General features: G+C 43.8%; 1 protein-coding gene across 4 annotated transcripts in view; it reads right to left on the bottom strand.

Moving 5' to 3' along the window:
- CCDC85A (coiled-coil domain containing 85A) overlaps positions 1 to 25113 on the bottom strand; it is a 130382-nt gene that overhangs the window by 100527 nt on the left and 4742 nt on the right. The gene's annotated exons all lie outside the window — the stretch shown is intronic.

Genomic DNA, 25113 nt, shown 5'->3' on the forward strand with positions numbered 1-25113 from the left:
CAGCATCACCTAGAGCAGGGCACACAGGAGCTCGTCCAGCTGGGTTGGAATGTCTCCAGAGAAGGAGACTCCACAGCCCATCTGTGCAGCCCCTGCCAGTGCTCCCTCACCTCAACAGGGAACAAGTTATTCCTCATGTTTCTTTGGAACATCTTCTGTTCCAGCTTGTACCCATTGCCCCTTGTCCTATCACTGGCCACCACTGAGCACAGCCTGGCTCCATCCTCCTGACACCCACCCTTGATGGATCTGTAACCATGAATGAGGTCACCCCTCAGTCTCCTCAAAGCTGCAGAGCTGCCTCTCCCTCAGCCTTTCATCACAAGGCAGATGCTCCACTCCAGCATCTCTGTGGCCCTGCACTGAACTCTCTCCAGCAGCTCCCTGTCCTTCTGCAACTGAGGGGCCCAGAACTGGACACAATATTCCAGCTGTGGTCTCATGAGGGCAGAGCAGAGGGGGAGCAGAACCTCTCTGACCTACTGCCCACAGCCCTTCTAACCCACCCCAGAATGCCATTGGCCTTCTTGGCCACAAGGGCACATTGCTGGCTCGTGCTCATCCTGCTGTCCCCCAGCTCCCTTTCCCCTACACCACTCTCTAACAGTTCATTCCCCAGCCTGTACTGGTACATTGGGTTACTCTTTCCCAGATGTAAGACTCTACACTTGCCCTGGTTAAATTTCATTGCCTCATTACATAATTAAGCCCAACCTGCCATCTGTTCAGTCTGTCACATCTAACACTTCCTGAGAGAGACAGCTAGTTTGATCATCACCCATCTAGACTTTGACAGAGTGATCACAGGATCTTGTCTAAAGGATAGTAACAAATCCTAGTGCCTTCAGTGTTAGCAACCATAAGGTATCTTAAATTGGAGTTTGAGAATCATACAAAGTTTCTCATGTTCATAATAATAGCAATAATAATATTAATAAGAAAGGCTTTATGTTGTAGGAAAGTGAGGAGTACATCATGGAGGCAGAAGGGAGGCTGAAGTAGTATTTGCATAAGCAAACAGCAAAACATATTCTACCACTGAGAGCAAAGCCAAGGCTGAGGAAGAGTTCATCCCTTCAGCATCCTGAACCACATGGCAGGCCAGCCATAGGAAATGTGGGGGGACAGGAGAAATAAACCCATCTGAGATTTGGCCAGGTTTGTTCTGCTACACCCAGACAGTACCAGAACAGCAAGTGAGGATCATTTCTGAGAGCCAGTAAAGTGCCCACAGAGGTTTGGCTGCTAAGGAAGACAAATAAAACTATTTTAGACCTAAGACACCTTTCTCTAACATAAAAGGATTTTTCCATAGCAGAAGTTTCATGACTTCACATTCCACAAGTCAATAATTTGAGCTCATTGTTTTATGACTACACTGAGCACAAAGCTTAGCTCTTGAAAACAAACCCATGCCTACTGCAACATCAACACTCATTCACTTCTGGCCATTTTTTCCAAGGGTGAAGACTGAGATGCCAACAGCCCTTTAATAAGGAAGCTGTCTCTTTCAGATCTGCAGTTGTTCATCAGACAGCCAAGGATGAAAGTCCAAACACTGATCATTCTGCTAAAGCCACAATGACAGACACCAAAACAAGGAGATGCATAAGGAATAACCATGACTGATTTTTACTGAACTGAAGAGTCACTGGCTTGTTGCACTGCAGGGCTTGGTACCTGGGATGTACCAGCTCAGAGTCAGAGGGCACCACAGTTGCTCTCACATACCCAGGGCATGGGGAATTGGAGAGTCACCTGACAGTTATTTTACCAGCCATGAAAGGCACAAATCTGGCTTCTCTATTTTACAATTCTTTATCATTGAACTTTTCTGAAGATATCTAAAGAAACAGAAGGGAAACAGCATTTCTAAGAGAGAAAAGAGGTCAGAGAAGGGAGTTTTTCCCCAGAATGTGAATGATCTCTTCTTGACATAGTCCTGGACCATTTCCATTCTCAGCAGGCATTTTGGCTTATAATTAATTCTATTTCATTTTCCAAAAATACAACACTGAAGAGTGGCAGAGACAAGGGGCGAAGAGACAGTAGAAGAGATGGTTATGATAGAGAGAATAAATAGGTGCTAGGAAAAGAAAGAGGGAGAGAGGAGAGGAGAGGAGAGGAGAGGAGAGGAGAGGAGAGGAGAGGAGAGGAGAGGAGAGGAGAGGAGAGGAGAGGAGAGGAGAGGAGAATCTGCTTGGGGACTTGAAGCAGATGGACAGAAGCACATTGCAGCATCATAAAGCACTTTCTGACACGAAGGGAATAACTTGTTCCACCACTGATGTCAGCACAGAGCCTTGGAAAAAAACTTTAAAGCTCCTGGTCTTTGGGACTTCAAGTAACAAAGAATCCCAGATGAATATTCAACCTTCACCCTCAGAATTTATGTCTGACTCAGAAGAGAAGGGCACTTCATCACTAACACACCTGGGGTCCAAAATCCAGGTACCAAGCCAGGCTGACCCCGCTCAGCTGACACATGCTGAGAAGAGCCTGGCTTGCAAAAGTACAGCTTCTCTTCTTTTAAATAAATAAATAATGAAGTCAAACACCAAGCCTTTGCCTTTGTTAGCTAAGACACTGCTGAGCCCTTCTGTCACCGTGCAGCTGCACCAGAGCCTACGCATAAAGGAGGATTATGAAACAACCTCTGAACAAAGCAGAGTCATCAGCTCACCTGACCTCTGTAGGACAAGGACCAAAACCACTAAGCAAGTAAAAAAAAATGCACCTAAGTGCATCATTTAGGTGTTAGGGAGACTGGCAGAGCACAAACCCTACATTGCCTAACTGCATGGGTTTATGGAGTGAGGTGGACACCGATGCTTCCAGCAGTGGACATGCCATGACCCCCAAGGCTGATGCTCCTGAGCTGCTCAGCAGCTGGGATTCTGTGACTCTCCAGCACGCTCTGCTCACCTACAGGAGCCAATGCACAGCAGCAGCTCCTCTTACACGTTCAAGATGACAAAAATGAGGCTTCCAGTACAGGCTAGCTGTGCGTGTTTATGCAAATCTGAGTTTGAAGAAACCCCTCAGGAAGCAGCATGGGTATTTTCAAAGCCCTGCACTGCAAGAGGTACATCCAAATCTTGTTTGCTCCAGGAGAAAGCCCCAAGCTCTGTGCCAGGGGGTGCTTCCCCTCCACAGAGTTAACATCATACCACAGCTGGTAATTTTCTTTAAGAGAAGATGCCTCTAACATCTCTCCCCTCTCCATCTCCTGCTGGATGGATTCTCCTCCCAGTTTTTGACAATTCTATACCTAAACAGGTTACTCTCCCCAGAAGTACAAAGGCAAAACCAGGTACATAACTTAGAGCTGAAAAGTCCCCTAGTTGAGCATTCTCTGATGTGGGCATTTCACTGGCCACTGCCTGCCTGTCAGCTGAGATCAGCCCAGAAACCACCCCAGGAAACACAGGGCCATGCAGGTAGGGATGATCTACACACTTCAGTTGAAGCCAGTCCCTTGAGAGCTTTCAAGAACAAGACCAGTAATTTGATAAGGAATCAAAATAAAATGAGCTGTAAACCTCTCTTGCAAATGCTGCTAGATTAGGTTTGTGAAACAGCTCCTGGGGAAAAGGGGCTATGGGGAGAGGCCCCACTTAAAATCATCTCTCATCATCCCTTTTGGATTTGTTTTAAATGATGTTTATCAATCATGTAGGATCCCAGGGGCTGCAAACAAGTGGTAATGTGAATAATCCACTCAAAAATTAATTCTGCATGTTGGTCCTGCAGTTTTCAAGGTAATAAATCATCCATCACCAGTACAGGACCACAGCATCTATTTCATGCATGAAAGCAGCACTTCATCATGGTAAATTTAGCTGTGTCTTATTAAACTGACTGCACTTTCTGGCCAGCAAGTACAACCTCAATAGGTTTTCACATTCGATTCCTCAGAGCTCAAAATAAACCAAAAGGCCTCAGTTTCAGGTAGCTACATGATCTTTAGAAGAGGACTTAACCATTTCAACTACTGAACTTAGTGGCAGGTGTGTGCTTAGTCTGAGGATTACAAGTTCAAGGAAGATGTCTCCTCAGCCCCCCATGGTTCTGGCATAATAATCCTATTACAGATTAAAAAGGGAACTTAAGTCCCCATGCAGATGTTTTTCATTTGTTTTGGCTGGGTTGGGGTTGGCTTTGCTGAGTGTCACTGCATTGTCTATACCAACAGAGGAGCAGGCACAGGCAAGCAATGTGGCTCTATCCTGTTCCCCTAGAAATGCATCTCAGCGTTCCTCCAAGAGCATCCAACCACATATCATCAGTTTCTCATTACAATTCATTTCTTCTTCTCACCAAAAGAAGGAAATCCAACCAATTTAAGCCTTTTCCAAATCCTCATGTCCCTTCTTCCCTTGGCCATTGTTTCTATTGGGGAAATTGTGTCCTCTGTTTATGTTCTGAAGGATGTGTTACACGCAGCCAACTGTGACATGGTTTTATTCCAACTCTACCTGATTCCTTCACATATACATGTTGATTTTTCACACTTTACTGTAGGAAACAAAGATTTAGGGAAAGAGTTGACTATCAAGTGTGAAGCCTATGTTCCTGTGAAAATGAAATCAAAAGAGAAGTCCTGTGAGACAGGTTCTTTGCAGCAAGATAAACATCCTCTCCTGACTTCTCATTGTTCTTGAAAATCAACAACAGCCTAGAAATGACACTTTGGAAGTACCCATGTCATCTGCTAACCTACAGCAGCCCAGGTGCTGCCAGGGCAATTGGTGCTCCAGGCAATCCTCATCACTGAATCATAGAATCTTATGGGTTGGAAGGGACCTCAACAGCTCATCCAGTGCAACCCCCCTGCCAGAGCAGCACCACCTTGATTAGGTCACACAAGAACTCATCCAACTGGGTGTGGAATGTCTCCAGAGAAGACTCCACAACCCATCTGGGCAGCCAATTCCCTGTTCCTGCTGCAAGGACTCTGCTGTTAGGCAAGAAATCAGGCCCAACAATCTTGGCTCAGAATTTTCTTGATTGGCCTTGAATCTCACTCCTGTGTGTATACAAGAAAAAAGCACATTTACTTCAATGAATCTGATACTTGGTACACATTCTTCTTCTTGTTTGCATCTTGAGCAAAGGAGGTGACTGAAACAACATGCCATGCTCTTTTCATCCAAGTACTTAAGCACCAGAACATTGAATGTTAAGATATGTTTAACGAATTCACAGAGTTCTGCTGATTTACCCTCAAGAGTCTGGGCTTATCGTTTCAAAAGACCTGTTACTGTGATGAACACAGGGTCACAGTGCTGGCATCTGACATGCTTATCACACTGCCAGTCAGAAAGCACCAAAGCACGCCCAAGGCACTTCTCTTGCCTCTTTTAAATCTCAGATATATATCAAGACAAAACAAAGTTACCAAAATAAAAGTCTCTGCTAAACTTAGAAGGACCTTTTCCATCTATATGGAGTTAGGAAGCTTTGCACATACCACCTACCTTCTGTTCACTGTCTCTTCACTCTGCACTGCCAGGTGAGTCCTGCTCATGTGGCTTTCTTCACATGCCTATCCACAGGCCAACTGTTAGGAATCAGTGCAACACTTTCCACTGACTCTAACCTCACCTCAAGTGATGACAGCAGCATAGCAGAGCCTCATTTAACAGCTGCACAATCCTGTGCTTCTCTCCCTCTGCAACTTCAACCACCATCACCACTACACTTCCCCACCTAGTCCTTTTTCCCTAAGAAGCAGTGAAATACTTCATGCCATGTCTTGACTTAGGAGGAAAAAGCTCCAAACCACAGCCAAAAACACATTCACAGCCCTTGTCTCTTTTCACAGATCAGTGACTAAAAACTGCCAGTCATCTTCTCAGTCTACCATCATCGATTTAGCAAGCAAATACTGCTGGCCCTTAGCTGTCACCAAAGCAATGTCAAAAGGGAATAGTTTTTTGCCTCTTTCCAGCTCCTGAAATGTAATCACAGTTTGTGACATAACAGCTTGAGTGCTACTCACATCAGCTTCTTCATTTGAAGCATTAGATGGAGCCTGGCACACCGTGAGGATGTCTCACAGACTTCCCCAATATGAATGTATTGCAGAGAGCAGCTCTAATTTCCTGCCCTCAGTACAGTAATACATTGGCAACACTTGTATTCATTCTACTTTCTCTCTTATTGTTGAATATTCAATTTTTAGTGTAGCTACAACATCACCACACCATTTACCTTCTTGTGTTTGACCTGTCCTTTTGGAACAGGGTTAGAATTTCCCACATCCCTGTCCTTCCTGCAGTGTTCTACACAGGCATATGGAAGGAAGTTTCTGTTTATTTCTGACGGAGAGGCAATTTCATGTTAACTCTGTACAATGAACAAAACCAACACATTTTTCTTAAATAGCTATTTCTTTTCTCAGTGCCCTTCCAGGAAAGTTTTCAGTCCCACAGTACTTTTGATTTGTGTTACGTTTATCAGAATTACCACTTAGATAAAGAGAGATTAAAGGTATTTAAGGCTACAGTTAGAAATAGCCATAAAGCCAAAAATAAGCATTACAGGTCATTCAAGAAAGCTTTCAAACCTGCTGCCTTTGGGAGATTATTTAGCTAAGTTCCTTGATATTCTTGCAAACAAAACAAAAACCCCCAACCTCATCACAACTGACCATGTCATTTGTCAGTTACATGGTGCCTTATATCCATGTAACATGCAATGAAATGATTATCAAGCAATGCATGGCAGCCTTTGTAACTGAACTGAATTCACTTGCTTTTACTTCAATGGATCTGATATAAGAGATATCCAGATGGATAAGCCTATTGGTGCAGTTGAGTGAACGTTTTCTATTTGACTTCAAACGAGACAAGTGGCCCCCTAAGTTAATAAATGCTCTACCAGGCATGGACACACAGACAATGAATCAGATTCATCCCCCATTCAGTTAACCTCAGATATTTTTACCCCCCAAGTGCTAAAGCACAAGCATCTACAGGAACTTGATGCTGCCAGATTAATCAGACAGCACTCTGTCATTCCAGCAGCTGCTAGACAAGGATTAACAAGAGGAACCAGGAGGAATTCCTACACCCCTGTCTCACTCTGAATAATGCATCACCCACTATCAAAAATAAATCAAGGCAAAGCAAACCTTGTATAGGAGTTTTATCTGGCAGATTTGCAGTGATACATCTCAGAGTTGGTAGGGGTGAAGTCGGCCTTTGTGGCAACAAGCACAGTGCTGCTGAAAAATTATGTCAGGTGTGGTATGATCCCAAGTTTACCTGACAGGCTACATTATACTGAGGCAGAAAACACATGCACTCATCTTTCAGCCTCTTCCTTACTACACTGCACCCAATGTATAAAACACAACAAAACATAATCAATATTTCCTGTTTGGTTGAAGTGCAGCAATTAAAGCAGCCCTTGGAGCATGACACTACTTTTTTCAAGGACAGGTAATACTCTTACACCCAATTCTCAGCTGGCTTTGTGCTGTGTAAGAAAACAAGGCCAGACTGCTCTTCTGTTGAAGGGTTCTGGTCAACAATATCATAGAATCACAGAATGGTGGGGTTGGAAGGGACCTTTAGAGATCATCCAGTCCAACCCCCTGCAGAAGCAGGGTCACCTAGATCAGGTCACACAGGAACGTGTCCAGGTGGGGCTTGAAGCCCTCCAAGGAAGGAGCCTCCACACCCCTCTGGGCAGCCTGTGCCAGGGCTCCCTCACTGAAACAGGGAAAGAGCTTTTTCTTATGTTTAAGTGGAACTTTTTGTGTTCCAGCTTCATCCCATCACCCCTTGTCCTGTTGCTGGCTACTATAGAAAAGAGGGATGTCCCAACCTCCTGACACACACCCTTTAGATATTGATAAATGTCAATAAGATCCCCCCTCAGTCTCCTCTTCTCCAGACTAAACAGCCCCAGTTCCCGCAGCCTTTCCTCCTATGAAAGATGTTCCAGTGCCCTGATCATCTTGGTGTCCCTGCGCTGGACTCTCTCCAGCACTTCCCTGTCCCTCTTGAGCTGAGGAGCCCAGAACTGGACACAGGACTCCAGATGAGGCCTCAGCAGGGCAGAGCAGAGGGGGAGCAGAACCTCCCTTGACCTGCTGCCCACACTCTTGATGCATCCCAGGCTGCCATTGGCTTCTTGCCCACGAGGGCACGTTGCTGGCTCATGGTCAGTTTATTATCAATCAGCACTCCCAGGTCTCTCTCTGCAGAGCTGCTCTCCAGCAGTTTGACCCCCAGCCTGTCCTGGTGCAGGGGGTTGTTCCTCCCCAGCTGCAGGACTCTGCATATCTACAACTTCTAGCTACACAATGTTTGTTTTGCAGTGCCCAAAGCTCAGTTTGCAAACCCAGGTTTAATTCAAGGTCACTTATCAACATGGTGGGGACTCAGAAGTGTGCACCACACTCCCTGAACCACAAACCTCCCCAAAGCTTGTAGAAGACAACAGCATCACTTCAGCACATCAGCTCAGAGGTGTCTGCAAATCGGTGCAACTCAGGGCCAAAAAAGGCTACACACATGGAAACAGCAACCTCAGTGCATTCACCAGACTGCAACCAAAGCTGCTAGGCTATTCCTTTATTTCAGAGTATTGTGCATTGTCCCTGGCCTAATGGATCATTCTGATTATGCTTTATATGCACATCACTAAGCTTTTAAGCAGCTTGACAACGCTGAAGGAGCAGTGTAGGGAAAAGCATCCGGATCTTCCGCTGAAAGTGTTTATTAGATCCATCTGCCTGACTCTACTTCTGACACTTTTACCCCATGGCTCAATCTGCCCCATCTGAGCACTGAATCTTCAGGCAGACTAAAGCAGGTGCAATGGGTTTTGCACTTGGAAGAGAGATGGCTGACCAGAAAGCACGTTGGTGCAGCAATACATTCTAAGAGGAGAAGTCAGCTATTTAGCAGCAAAACTGAGAATGCAATTGGATCATCTCCATTCTTGTCTGCAAGTGGTCTAAACTGTGTTTATAAAAGGCAGCAAGAGACCATCTGTGCCCCAGAGAACTGACAGAGAAACTATCAGTGTAGTTTCTCATCTCAGGTTAGACTTTTAGCTGTTCTTACAATGTACTTGCTTTTTCCTCAGCAATAACAACCAAAGGACTCATAACAGGGACTTACACTAATTGTTAAGATTCATTTACTAAGAAGTGGATAGAGAAAATGTTTTGCTTTCTCCTTTTGAAACAAGAAAGCTCAGATTCAGAGGCAGAGTTAACGTGGACTTCTCACCATCATCGTGGCAGCAAATGTTCGGCAACTTATTTCATGGTGAAAGGTTTCTGCCTTCCACTATGCAGGGGAAGAATTCTGCTTCACACACAACTCTGGGAGCTGAGGAGAGGGTATCTAGACATATGCACATTTCTACACTATCAACTGCTAGGATTTCTAGAGTAGCTGCAGTTGTACTTTTCCATTCTCGATCACAAGAGAAGACCTCAGTAGGCACCTTCAAGTGCTTGAGACAAAGAGCCACATGGAGCTCAGAGATGCTATGGAGTAACATTCCTGAGTCAGTCAGGAACAGCTCTACCACACAGGCAGCTACACTGTGGCTGGCAGCTGGTGTGACAAAGGTCCTGATCTTCATCTGAGAGCAGAACAAGAGGGGCAGGATATCAATCTGGTATCTGTGACTGACTAAAAAACCCACACAGCCATCGCAAAACCTTTCAATTACTCTGTCAGCCACCAAAATAAGTGATATGTAAGTGGTCACTACCTATAGCATTTTGCACTGTTTCAAGTTGGGAAATGCTGGAGCTGTGGTTGCCCCTATAATGTAATTTGGCTCTCCCTTGCCTCAGTTTTCTGGTTACAAACCAGTGCAAATTCACTATTATCCAGCTTTGAGTAACTGGACTGTGATATTTCCCCTTCTTTGGGCTGCTTCACTTCCACGTTTTCTTTTCTTCAGAGTCCTTCACTTTCCAACCTATGCACTCCTTAATATAACTCTGAATCTGTCTCACCTCATCTAGTTCCTTTTTCCCCAAAAAAGAACCTCAGAAACTAGAAATTACCTTCTGAGCAACTTGATCATCTGTGCTCACTAGGGCATGACTCAGCATCAAACACCGCCTGCTCCTGTTACAGCTACACCACTGCCTCCACATCCCAGTGACATGTACCCAGAGATGGCAACCAGCTCCTGAACTCAGTGTTAAGAGTGAGGAGAAAGATCCTGTTCAGTTGGTCCTCTTTCCTTTCCGCTTCCAGCAATTGTGTACTTGCTACTCCACCTGCAACCCCTCTGGGGAAGAGAGCTCTCTGCCTCCGTGCTCCAGCCCCCCAGGCATGACTAAGGGAGCTGCTCTCTCTGTCTTTTCCTGGAGGCTGAAGATGCCTCATCCCTTGTAGTGTTTTACAAGGTGTATGGGTTGTCCAGAGCTCTGACTTGGTTCAGCGTTTCCAGTGCACCAGAGAGGGAACCTGACGTACTTCCCAGGCCACTGAGAGCTGCAGAGGCAGCTCCTACCATGTCTTCAGTGAGGGCAGGAGCCCAGCCCAGGGGTGATCAATGAACACAGTGCTCCAGGGAAATGCCGTAGTCACTTTTTCACTATCTTCAAACCTGAACTGAGAGTTTCCATGTCAAATATCAGTCTCTTTGAAAGCAAACAGCGAAATAATAGAACTTCTTGAGTGAAAAGTTTCCTTCAGATCAGAACCTTATGGGCAAAAAAAAGGATTGTTGCCTGCTTCCCGAGATTAATTTCTACATCCCAGCTCACATTTCCATGACACCACTTAAAAACCCCTCAACCTGCTTCTAAAAACCTGTGAACTTCGTGGGAACATGCAAGTGTATAAAGTCAGGTGCCTGCATAAACAAAAGCAGTACCAAACTCTGATTTCATGAGCTACATCAGTATCTCCAACATCACAGCACAAGTCATTTTGCTTTCAGAAGCAACAAGATTACAGCACACACAACATCATTTCTATAGCACACTATACAAGAGTCTAAAACTGGCAACTGGTCATTTGTTCTAAGTAGCAAGAGGTGCTTCAGGTGTTGGTTTAATACAACCTGTCCATATTCCTGGAAGACATGCTGAGCTATTTTCTGTCAGCTTGTCTTTGAAAGTCTGCCCAGCTCCATCCTGATGTGCACTGAGGCTGCTGGCTCCTGGCTAACACAGCTGCTGGGAAGCACTAGGGCAGCACAAGACCCCGTTATCAGCCTGGCACCAGCCCTGCAGCTTAGTTTCCTGGAGTTGCAGGTAATACAGGTCATGCTATCACATATCCACATCTTGCCAACTTTACTTCAGCAGGACCATGTTAATGAGAATCCTGTCTTTCCCACTGCTAGGTAAGAACAGCAGTTTCACATCTGCATCATTCCCCGAGAGAAATATTTTTGCTCCTTTCTAAAGAAGTTTATTTAACAGGCCAGTTAGCCTCTTGCTAATCACCCCTGATGGTGGGTAACAGTCTAGCAATGTAGACAAAGGTATACAAATCCAGTCTGCTTACTCTACTCCTCTAACATTTGCAGCTCTGCCAACATCTTCAGTCTCAGAAACATTTCCACTTTCCCCTCACTGTATACAGATGAATGTGCTGTGACTGTACGCTTTGCAATGCCTGTTCCTGACTTGGGCTTCACGTGGCTCAGGCTGAAGGGAACAGCATCATTTGGGAACATGAGATGTAGCCAGTTGCCACATGAGCATGCTGGATGCTGTATCAGAGCCTGTCAGTGACATTCCAAGAGTTCAGCTTCACAATAAAGTTACAACTTTGACCCTTTCTGGGAAGTGTTTTGAAGAACCACTTTAATTTTTCTGCATTATCACTATCATATTTCTCACTAGTCTCTGAATTTCTAATGCCTTTTTCCCTGTTTCAGTGAGGGAGCCCTGGCACAGGCTGCCCAGAGGGGTGTGGAGGCTCCTTCCTTGGAGGGCTTCAAGCCCCACCTGGACACGTTCCTGTGTGACCTGATCTAGGTGACCCTGCTCCTGCAGGGGGATTGGACTGGATCATCTCTAAAGGTCCCTTCCAACCCTACCATTATGTGATTCTATGACTTAACTAATCATGTTTCTTATTTGGGGTTCACAGTTTCATTTCTTGACCCATGTGCAGTAAAAGCCTGCAATGACAGGAATCTGCTAAACCCATGCCCCGGTTATAAAATTAGCCAAATACATTAAGAATGTTTTTATAAGAGAAAATTATATGTCTCTGCAGAAAATTTTACAAGCAAAGACATTTAGATAAGTGCTACACATCAGAAGTAGCACTGTATGTTCCCATACTTCAGAGAGAAAGACAAAATGCCTGTAGAATGAAAAGCAACGTGGGTTTTTTTTCCCAGACCCTACTGCCCCGAGCACATAATCATATGCACTTATTTCAAGTAGCAGGTAATCAGAGTAACCTAATTAAAAAGCAGATAATTAAAAGACTAACAGGTTGCTAAATCATGCTCAGGACACACAACCCAGTGTTTGCTCCACTTTGTAAGATTAAAATAGTAACAGTACCACTGTCTCTTCACTATCTGCACAGGTTGGAAACATCAAATTGCACCCAGACCACATTTCATCCTGAGAAGTGCCAATAAAAACTCGCTGTTTAGCATGGCAGGAGGCTGCTGTAATTGCAGCTTGTAGCAAGAATTGTTGCTCTAGTACTGTCATCCCATATCACTGACTGGAAGTGTTTAGCCTGTCGTCTCTGGATGTTGAAGCCTGATTCCCCACTGAGTGTATGTTCTGATGGGGCTTTAAAGTCCTGGACTGAAATCTGATGTTTGTCATTCATACACAGGTTCAGAAATGACTGTGCTACAGTTACTCTGTACAGGAAACCTCCATCTTTTGGCAGACAGCAAGAACCTTTACTCAGTCTTCCCTCAAACACAGCCACTGCTCCACATGACTTTAAGTAAACATTTCAGACTGCAGAACTTGATAGATAGAGGCAGCAACCACCACTGACCCGCTCGAAAGGAGGCTCAGCCAAAAAGCCTCAACACACACTGGTTCACTGAGTTCCTACCTCTCACATCTGCCAAGTCACACAGATGTTCAGACTAAGACTCATCATGGAGATTTATATCTGCTAAGTACCACTTCCCCTCTTCCCTGGCATATTCACAAGATGCCACGCTGCTGATTGATGCGAAGGGCCAAACGACTCTCTTGCCAAATTACTGTGTTCTCCATTTTTTAGTCTGAAAGATCTTTCATTTTTGAATTGTACTCTGATGAAAGACGAATGTCCCTTTTGATTATCCCAGTGAGCAACCTGAAATCCCCAGCTGATAGCTGACCATGCCTCCGACTCACATCGGCGCCGTGATTTCCCGAGCGAAGACAACTGCAGCTACACAACTATTTTGCAACGTTAAAAACAGGCCACAAGAAACAAGACAGAAGAAGGTAGCTTCCCTAGTAAAGCTATTACAGCATGTCAAGTCTGGATTCACTGTCCTTGCACATAAGTGACTTACACTTTCAAGCATCCCTGTGAATGCAAAAAGTACATTTACATTTCCTGACGCCTGCTGCACACACACATATAGAATGAAAATAGCCTCATTCCCCACTGGCCTGGTTTGCATGGTTCAGGAAACTCAGGAAGGAAGGAAATATTGCCTTAAAAGTTGATTTTAAAGGAAACACATTGAACATGTTTGTACCAAGCTAATTGTTCATAAAGTGTTTGAGGCACGTGAGGAACCTCAGCCTCAGTTTTTAGAGCACACTCAAAACAGACTCATGTAAGAAAAAAAACAAGCTGTGAGCAAAGTGCTATGATGCAATGGAATAATCAGCAGCTAAAACCCAGCAAACTTGCATTTAGTGTCTTGCTGGTGGCCACAAACAGAAACAAGCCTACACAGCATGAACCAGAGCAAAAGTTTTTGGCCCAACAAGAATGGACAGAGTGTAATGGCAATTGCCAGAAGATGCATAAATGTCATTAGTCTGATCAACAGCATGTTACAGATTTTCAGTCCTTCCTTCTGACAGATTCACCAAAACTTAAAACCCGTCACAGACACACAAACCAGATAGCACTGAACATTTATTTAGTGGCTTTCAGATCTGATATACACTTGGGTTTGGATTTTTCAGGGTTCAGCTTTGTGGTTTTGGGGGTTAAGGAAGGCAATGGGAACCAGCTGGGCAGTGAGGAGCACATCTTGGTTTTGAGGAGGGCAGAGGATGCTCAGATCTCTCTGGGATTACTCCCCACCCAAATGCCCCAAGGCATTTGCAAACTTGCACCCAATTAAATTGGTACCAAGCCTTATCTGACTAGCTACCACTGCATTCTCACACCTCCACAGTCAGCCTCTAACCTAGCTGACTGGTGTGCAGCTGACTGGCCACATCTTGCATGATGTGGATGATATGCACAGACAGAGGTGAAAGCAGACAGGCCCACAGATGACAACTTAGTCAGCATCATGCCAAGCCAAGATCTACCATCTCATCCATCCCTTGACCTCCACAGATTTGCAACTGGCCTGAGGCCTAAATTAGAAATACATTTGGATTGCTAAAGGGATGATATTTACACACAGAAGAGAACTGGGCATGCAATCTGTAGGTCAAAGAGCTGCTTCTGAATGACACCATTAAAACTGAGAAACCTGTTTGCTGAAATACATTTCTTTAGATATGCACAAGTGTCTCTGGATGTGGCTAAACCAGAGAATCTTCTCAGCTTTATGCTCTCCAGATTCCTTGGCTGGTAACAAAACTGTCTCTCACAAGATCTTTTCCCACGTATCTGTTTCACTAGATACCACAGGACACAAATTTACCACTTAACAAGTACTGCATCAACAGTCATGCAAGCTAGATGCATGCCTGAACAACCAACTGGCTGCTTTATTCACCACCAAGCTGGCACGACTAATCCCAATCCTGAGGCACACAAGCACTACGCTGACAGGTAAAAACCCAGACCAGTGAGGCTCTGTGTTTGGAATTAAGATGCTCCTGGTTCCCCAGGAAACAGCATTTCCTAATAAACAGAATACAAATATTATCTGGATTTTTCTCACTCTAGACAGTGAAAATCTACTGATCACTTTCAACCTCTATTACAGATCTCTCCCCATGAGTTTCAAGAGCTTCTTCTTCCTAGGCATCACGATGTGTTTCTGAGCAGCTCTGCAAGAGTCAATCAACTTCCAGCTAGGGAAATTTTGGAGGTATTAAAAGCACTAAATCAAAAATGTTACATTTGAGAGCAAATGTCACTTGATTACCTCTTGGCAGTCAACAGCCTGTTTCTCCTTTAACAAGAACAATGAATATCCAAAAATGTCACGTCAGGTTTGAGTGACGTGTAGGATTAACATCAAACATCAACTGACATTCTTCACTAATTCTTCAAATACCCATTTTCCAAACTGGCACCAGAAGCAACTCTGTGGACTTTATTAGTTAAAAAAAACAAATAACATTAAAACACCATCAAGCAACAGAGGTGGAACAAAGTTGCCCAGGAAACTGACTCTTGGCATCAGTGTCTGAAGCAGACACCTCCAGGTGGCAGCTGATAAGCACTGACTTGTCATTTAAGTGCAATACACTTTAATTTGGATTGTTGTGGAGTTATCATTACAGAGGGTCAAGCAAGTCCTTTTGGGCTCCATCTCTTTTTGGACTTCCCCAAGGATGGGGTTTTTTTCAGTATCCCACTGGGTCTAGGAGGGGATATAGTGTATCAATACAGCAGTGTGAGCAATACAAGGAGTTAGCACTATCCAACTCCTTGCCAAAACCAGGATGATGGAGTGTCTTGAGAGGATTAAATTCTGAGATGCAAGCTTCCAAGGCAGTCTGATGAGCCACTTCCATGCTGTCAGGCCATCCAGCAATTCACTGTTATCCATCTGAATACAGCTTCTCAGTACACTCTGAAAGGTTAAGGAATCCTTCCACTTCATTGTGTTCACAGAGAAGGTAAAAGAGGTAAATATCAGTGCCTCAATGCTGAAGATAGCATTTCCATTCATAGGCTCTGGTTGCTTTTGTCCTAGTTCTCCAAAACACTTGCATGTGTCATGGTTGCAAGTGGTCAGAATCAGCATTCAGAATTATTGACTGGAGTGTGGACCTTCCAATGGGGATGAATGAATCAAAAGGTTCTTAGCCCCTATACCTGGAGGAGATACAGATTCTGGTATCTTCTGCCATTTATCTATGGTTACAGTGCCTTTGGTCTTGGTGACTGGAGAGCTGGTTAAGAAGAAAAACATCATTGACAGAATGGTAGGGGTTCGAAGGGACCTCTAAAGACCATCCAGTGATGTTGGAACATCATCCCAGCATTCATTAGCTTGTGCTACATGTATTCAGCTGCTTTCAGTGAAACGTTCTTGGTCCCTCTCCTAATCAAATAGTACTTTTAGAGAATCATCTTAATGTCATCAGTAACGCTTCCAGACCACAAAAATCCCAAGATGGATTTTGAACATCATTAGGATTCATTCACTGTAAAATGAAAACAGACTCAGAAGTTGGGAGGGGATGTGGGTCACCTATGGATGCCTTTCTCCAGACTCACCTGAGCTGCACATATGAGCTACATGGTGATGAATCAGACCTGTAACCTTTGGGAAAAGCAGATTTTTTTTCTCTTTGAATCCAAGTTACAAGCACAAAAGCCTACAGCAAGTGCTGCTCAAGGCAGCACTTCCTAAGTCACAGGAACTTCAAGAGTTGCAGTGAAAGACATGTAGTGAATTTGGAGGTCAAAACTTTGAAGGACATATTTTACTACTGATCAAATTAGACAATTTTGATGTTACAGGCATAAAAGCTCTGGAATCATTTGGTAACTCTGAGGAAGTACCAAATGGAAACCTTTAGAAGACATTCAGTATTGTTGCATACCACATGGCTCACTATTTTTTTCAGCTATAACTTACCTTTTCCTCTTGACAGTGCCTGAACACTGCTGTGTTTGATTGGTCTAAACAACCACTTAAATTATGATATGGACTTCTACAGATCAGTCTTACAAACCCTGTCACCATCTTCCCCCTGTGTAATCTGACACAATACTTGTAACAGCTGAGCACAAATCTCACGCAAATGAAGGGTTGAAGAAACATGTATTTGCTGAAATAAACAAGTGCAAAACTGCTCATTCCTTCCTATCCCCAAGAACATTCAGAAACAATGAAAATAGGCCAGAAGTTTCAGAGGAGAACTGACAAGTTGAACTAGGGCTATTTAGTATTCACAGGCTTCACATCACTGTTCATTTTTTAAGACAGCCTAGCTCAAGACAGCAGCTTTCCCCATTCACAATCAATAGATTTGCAATCATTTTCACTCTGGGTACCAAATGCTCCTAGACACATCTCAAATCATGAGCCTGACTTTTTTGTGGTTCTTGCAGAACTCTAAGTACTAAAAAGTGATCAGGCTTCAAAAGAAGGGAAGAGAGAAGGGTGGTTTTTTCTCCTTGTTTACTTAAATGTGTTTCTAGGTTTATTGCTTGCAAAGGTACCGAAGATTATAGAAGATTCTTAATTCATGTACATGAAGGAATCAAAGAACATCACTAAAACTCTTTATAGTACTCCAGCTTTTCACTAACAGTGAAGTCCATATTATTAAGTCCTCAAGGGACAGCTGGAGAACAAGTGTGTGGGAAAAGTCACATCCACATAGGCAGGAATGATGCCCAAAAGAACCACCATACAGAAATTGCCACGCTGCATCAGACCACCAATGCAATCAGTGTTTTATCTTCCCCCCTCTCAGCCCACAGGGACCAGGACCAAGTGTTTTAGATCAAGGCACACAAACTTCCACCATCAGCAGCAATGGAACAGCACCCTCAGTGAAGTTCACCCTCAGTTTATATTACTCAGAAGCTGACATTCCTCTAAACAAACCAGATCTCTTCTCCCAAACACCAAAGACTTGTGTATTTCCACATATTAACTTTAACTCTGTTTTATGCACAGGAACTTATGATACCTGTCAGCAAACGAATTGTTGTTGGGTTCTGTACCATCTCACAGCAGTGAGGGTCAGGCTAAATCTGCTAGTGAGGCTTCAGAGTTTTGTTACAACTGAGCATCCTATCACAACACTGCTCCAGATTCCATGGTACGGTGCTCTATCCCTTTTTCTTTACTAAGGCTTAACCACAGAATGATTTGGGTTGGAAAGGTTATCTTAAGGCAGACAAGAACACTGTTGGCTACACAGTGGACTCTATTTCTACAGATCCAAGTATAAGGTTATGGTAAGAGCACTCATACCACAGGCACTGTATAATCTGGTTTTAAACTTCTCACAAGTCTGGATGTGGTATATTAAGATCTACTTTCTGTATTAAGCAAAAATCAAAGCTTAATGTTTCAGTCCTAGCTCATTCTGTTAACAGAGCCCACCCTTTAACTATTCAAGCAGCATATGCAGACAAGATTTATATCAAGATCATGACTTCAAGATAATTCTCAATGCTCCCTCAGTAACTATATAGCTCTGTATATGACAGTAAGACCTAAGGTAATTAGCAGTCTGAAGCACAGCTTAATATATGACTTACTAGCTCAGAGGCCAATAAATTTTCATGGCTAGTCATTTTCTTATGTACACAAAGCTTTATAATACCTCATTAAACACCCTGTAATTTGTAATGCCTCACTGTCCTTGACTCCTGTCAACATCTCTGCCCTTTGTGTGTGGATGGTAGTACAGAGTTTTAACCTGACACCATGCTGGCTGCTATGCTCTATGCTCTTCCCTAATTGTTAACCAGTTCAGCTCCAATCCCTGCACAACATGCAGCAACTCTCCATTATTAACTTACTAATAAAGAACTCAAAACCAAGGAGAAGGCTACATTAATAGAACAGAAAAGATAGGGCACTCTTCGATTAACACATACAGTAGACCCTACAAAGCTGAAGTTGCTTAAGCAAGTAGCACTTACCAAGAGTTATTATAATATTCTAACTCCACATCATAACTGCCAGAGTGCAGGGAATCTGAGCTTGAATCACTGGTATCTTTCTGAAAAGATTTGGTACTGTAAGAAACTCAGACTAACTCAGAAAGCTGCACATAGGACTCTGTTACATGAAGTCCCGTCCTCGGGTTAAAGGTACTCTCTCCAGGCAAGGACTCAGACAAGGTTTAATGTGAGGACTCTCCATTCTGGCACCAAAGAAAGTTAAACAAAATAAACATCTGCCCACATATTTCACTAAGAGCCATGCAAGCTCCTGATGAGCTCTCCGAGGTGAAAGCAAATGTCTCACAACTCGACCCAATCACCGTGAAAAATAAATAAGCTTTTCTCTTGTCTTTGGTATGTGTTGAAACCAACTCCCACTCAGCACTCAGAAAATACATTACTTAAAAAACCCCATACAATGAAGTAAACTAAACAAAAGACAAATCAGTGTGTCAGCTCCATCCCAAGTGGAACAGGAGTGGAGTCAGAGGATGCGCACAAGCACCGGCTTGCAGAGTGTTTGTCAAGACATCGTCACCCATGGCACTGTCGTTTATTGTTAGCCTGTCACTTCTGTGGTCAAATGTCAAAGAAGATCCAACAGACACTCAAACTAAAAGATATGGCCACATGTCTCAAATGAACCAGCCAGCCAGCATAGCTGCTAACCCTTCACAATGGTTAAACTGGGAGGTCAGGGCACTATTCACACGCCTGACTGGGCTGTATCAGTGAACAGGCTATATCAAGACTTCTTGTGTAACGGGGATGAGTAACTGACCCATTGGCAGCAGCTGTCTGCTCAGCATCAATTCCATCCCACTCTATTAGCACACACACACCTCACAGACCACCATAGATGTTGTTCTAAAAGATCCATGGTATACTGGTGATAACACATTTAGATTCTCTACTCTGATTCTTGCTTCCATCAAAGAAAGACTAAATTAGCTCCAATCCTTACTGCAAAACAAAGTCATCTGTGTAGCAGAATATGCCTCCAAAGGGGAACATGGAAAAAAAGGACATAACTTGAAAGTAGTGACCTGTCAGAAAGTGTTGTGTATCACTGTGGTGTACAGGCTGTGCTCCAGCAACAAGAGAGGCTGTTGAGCTGAATCTGTCCTGTGCATCCCGTTGTAATGTGTGGTGCCACTGCCCATCTAGCATCCAATAGATGTGGACAGAAGTGAACCTCTGCAATCAGCGTCAGTCTGTTTGCCACTTTGATCATCCACTGAGCTTTTCAGTAACCAGAGTGCTAGAACATCCATGTAACTGAAATCAGGCAAGTTTATAGGGAGAGGCATCACTCTTCCCATTAACATGGCAATAGGTCTGCTGAAAGGATGATCCACCTTTCAATCAAACCTTCAAACCAAAACTGCAGAGGATACACAAGCATAAACTTCTCTGAAAAGGCCTACAACATGAGTTTCTAGTAGGTTCATGGTTTTGGTATTACAAGGTAAATGGGCAACAAATGCAGCTTGCTCTAGTCACAACACAGTCACACATCAGGCCCCAGGTCTCCTGACAGTGTTTAACAGCTAGAACTAATTTACAAGTTGGAGATAAACCCTACAGAACTCAATCCAAAGGCTCTGACTGACAGAGTTTTGGAGCCCTACACTTAAAATGAGAAACTTCTGAAAGATACAGCAGATTAATTCATATCAGCAAGCAAAAGCCATCTCTCAATCCTGCAGCCTTTGTTTATACAACAGGTCACCCTCAGGAGTTCAGCAGTGCTGTAATAGGCCCCTGACAGCCGTCGCACAGAGCTGGGTGCCGTCGGGAAGGCTCAGGTCACACACAAAGTATTTGTACACTGCCATTAATGACAGTTATTTCAACTTCAGCTTCAGGAAATGTAACACATAAGCAAGCCTGCACTGAAATCATCACATCATTTGCCTGTTTGGCCAGCAGGATGTGAGCTGTTTCCACAGAGAGGGTATCAGTTAACTGGGAAACGTTGTCACATGGTTTTTTCTCTCTCAAGTCACACTGCAGTTTCCTCCTCTTACTCACTTATTTCTGATTTTCTTTTCCCTAGAAGCAGCACATTTACAGCAGAAATTGCTCACAATTTAAACTGATTCTCCATTTAGCCTACAAATATCGTTGCTCAAGGAGAGGTGCTGTTGCATGTGTGCTGTAAGAACCCTCGCACCTCCAGTGTTAGTCAGCAGTTTTACTCCTCTTCATTAGTAACCTCAGCAGGAAGCCAAAAGCACATATGAAAGCCTTCTGCTACTTTCCTTTCACACAAAAGCCAAAGCCTCAGAGTTAAACAAAGGACTTCTTAAAATAGAAAGTTTACAATCAAATGCTTAGGATAAAAAACACACCACTTAGACTGCAAAAGCTGAAAGTACATTCACTTATACACAGGCACTTACACCTCACACACTTGTGTCAGAGTTAACCTGTCACGGATTCTTCCAGGTTGCATAAATGTTCTCCTTAAAATGTTTTTACTGCTGGTACTTTTCTAATTTCAGCAATCTTTCAACCCCAAGTAACTGTGCTCACTACCCAGAAGGTTCAGGTGTGATCACAGCAAGAGACTGCTATCATGTTTTATTTGGTTAGAGCCGTTGAAATGAAATACTTATGTTTTCAATTAACAAATGTCAAGGTAGATTTAGCTCTTGTGTCTTGTCTTCGGGTCACTCCAAAGGTTGAGGACACACACGGCAGGAAAATATGTAGGAGAAGACTGAAGTAATGTTTTTTAAAGCTTTATAAGTTATACAACCCCCTGCACCAGCACAGGCTGGGGGTTGAACTGCTGGAGAGCAGCTCTGCAGAGACAGACCTGGGAGTGCTGATTGATAATAAACTAACCATGAGCCAGCAATGTGGCTTGGGTGGCCAAGAATGCCAATGGCAGCCTGGGGGCATCAAGAAGAGTGTGGGCAGCAGGTCAAGGGGGGTTCTGCTCACCCTCTCCTCTGCCCTGCTGAGGCCTCATCTGGAGTCCTGTGTCCAGTTCTGGGCTCCTCAGCTCAAGAGGGACAGGGAAGTGCTGGAGAGAGGCCAGTGCAGGGACACCAAGATGATCAGGGGGCTGGAACATCTTTCATAGGAGGAAAGGCTGCGGGTCCTGGGGCTGTTTAGTCTGGAGAAGAGGAGACTGAGGAGGGATCTTATTGACATTTATCAATGTCTAAAGGGTGTGTGTCAGGAGGTTGGGACATTCCTTTTTTCTACAGTAGCCAGCAACAGGACAAGGGGTGATGGGATGAAGCTGGAACACAAAAAGTTCCACTTAAACATAAGAAGAAGCTCTTTCCCTGTTTCAGTGAGGGAGCCCTGGCACAGGCTGCCCAGAGGGGTGTGGAGGCTCCTTCCTTGGAGGGCTTCAAGCCCCACCTGGACACGTTCCTGTGTGACCTGATCTAGGTGACCCTGCTTCTGCAGGGGGGTTGGACTGGATGATCTCTAAAGGTCCCTTCCAACCCCACCATTCTATGACTCTATGATAAATGAAAGCTGAGGTGTCGCCCAAGAAAACACATCAAGATCAAACCCTTGAGCATAGAAAATTAGAAGCCTTATGAAAGGATGTGTTATCACCTCATCCTTTATTCCTTCAGCTGTGCCTATGGACCAAAGGCAGCTTCAGACTGAAGTCCCTTCCCACATCCCTCATGGCAGTTTAACATTTGCACGAAGTCAGAATGATTAATGCATGTACCCCATACTGCACATCGTAGCTATGCATCACGTTTCTGATAGCATTGTGATATTGCAACTGCTTTAAACTTTAGCTTAAGAGCTTGTCAGAAAGTTGCAAATGCTCTAACTCCACTCACCACATCTTTCCATACCAGGTTCTGGTACAGGTGCCCATACAGTATTGGACACCTTGCTTCCCTGCAGCCACATAAGAGCTCCCAAGGCCACATCTCTTGGTAAATGGGAGCTGTTGGCAGTGTCTGGAAGCTCTCATTTCAACAGGAATAGCAAGGCTGCTCACAAACATCCTTTCCAATTGGGAAGAGCTATTTCAAGTCAACAATATAGAACTCTCTTGAATTACATCTGACATATAGAGGAATATCTTCTCTACTCAGATCTGACTCAGGGTCCAGTTCAGACCGAGGAAGACGGGACAGGCTTGTGCTGAGCTTGCCAAGTTCTGATGACATAGTGAAAACATCTTCTTTCATTCCTTTACTTGCAAAAAGATCTCAGTCTTTGCTATTTGTCACTACACTCTTGCTACTCCAATGACATTACACATGGACTGCAAGAAGATTACAACGGCCCTGCAAAATAATCACATGCACGTGCAACCAGACAGCTATTAGCTAGGTATACTCCACATCTTAAAACAAAGTAGGTCCCACCAACATGATAAGTATAATTTCCACATGATTTCAGGACAATTGAGATAAGAATCAAAAATAGCATCCTTAGCTATTGCTTATCAAAGTTTAGGGCCAGGTTTCCATGCCACTCCCTGACCATTCCTTACAACAGGCCCAGCAGATGAGGATTTGGATTGGAGCTCAATGCACAGCTCATCTGTGCTCAACAGGCAGGTTCATGTTTACAGTTCTATATAGAACATGCAAATTACATATTACACTCCCAACAATAACAAGTGATGATGGTCAGCACTTCACCACTTCCATGTTACTTGTTCTCCACAACTTTACAGTAGCTGAAAGAGAACAACACACAAACCCCAAACCAACTCAGCCTTGCTGCAAAGAACAAATATTTTCCTGAAGTTTAAGGGCTGTTCTACACAGCAGAGCTGCCAAGAGTCTTACCACTGACCAAGGTCAGATGAATGTCAGAATTAAACCTCATACTTACATTACATTATGTAAATATCAAAGGGGAGAGGTTTGACAACTTACTGGTTAGAGAAGTCCTCTGCAAAATCAATTCTATAAAGAGTAAGACAGGCAAAGCTCTAATTAAAGCCAATAAAACGACTCCCAAATGACCAGCTGCTTTCTCCAGCATCTTGTGGCCCAAGTCCAAATTGTAGACAGCTCAAATACTCTGCACAAGGGACACCAGTCAACTCGGGTTTAAAGTAACAACTGCTTTCAGTGCACTGTTAAATATATGGCTGAGTTCTTAACAAGACTGTTTGGACAACAAAAACAGATAAAATCAGAAAGCCCACCATGTTAGAAGCAGGAAAAAAATGTATCTTTGTCTGTGCATGGCTTAGAAAAACACATACTTATAACCTTAAACCACTTCTCCTCGTAGCCAGTGATCGGATTGATGAACATTGTGAGTGCAAGCTAGAAGCCACTTTTAGGAAGTTTGGTTCTGTACTTCACACTATTTACTTACAGTCAGGTCAATTTGAAACAGAAAGAACTGGACAGAGAGACAAATACACTATTCAATGGAACTTGTGTAAGATGCACTTTTGTAACTTAGGCATTGCACATCTCCACACAGTTGTCATACATTCACCTACTTGAAAACCATAAAAGACAGAAGCCTCTACACTTACTGGTTTGGGGTTCATCAGCCCTGCCAAGTACATGCATTTCACTGAAAGCAATCTGGACTGACCCCTGCAGAGCAGGTTATCTGAACTGACAGATCCTGGAAGGTGATCCTGGGAGGGAAATGGACCGACACGGGCATGGGATGTGATTGATGAGGAGGACAGCACCCGGCACAGAGCTCACTATCTCCACCACACAAGCAACAACAAGTGGGGAGTTGCACCGACCTCAACACTTCTCATGGCTGAGTAAAAAATGGAATCATATGAACTCCAACCAAAACAATTTCCTAAGGCCAAATCCACAGAGCTTGACTTCAGATCTAAGAGTAAACACCTGAGAAAAGGGCTTGCAGCTGACACTAATCCCCTTCATGGAAATGGCTCAAAGTGCACATAAGGAACAAAACTGAGGAGACCACAGCAAAAAGTTACTTGTACAGCATAGGGGGATGTTCCAGCCTCGGTTTGCATCGTCTCATCTGCTGTATTTCACTCATTCCAATATGGCTGGAACCGCTTGTCTTTCAAATCAACAAAAACACTTCAATTGTGCCTATCTATGAATAAAAGCAATTCCTTTCAGTCAGTGAGAAGCTGGGCATGTTGACTGGGCATCTTTCTAAAACACAGAAA

The sequence above is a fragment of the Colius striatus genome, chromosome 2 (genome assembly GCF_028858725.1).
Source record: "Colius striatus isolate bColStr4 chromosome 2, bColStr4.1.hap1, whole genome shotgun sequence".
NCBI classification, from domain to species: Eukaryota; Metazoa; Chordata; class Aves; order Coliiformes; family Coliidae; genus Colius; species Colius striatus.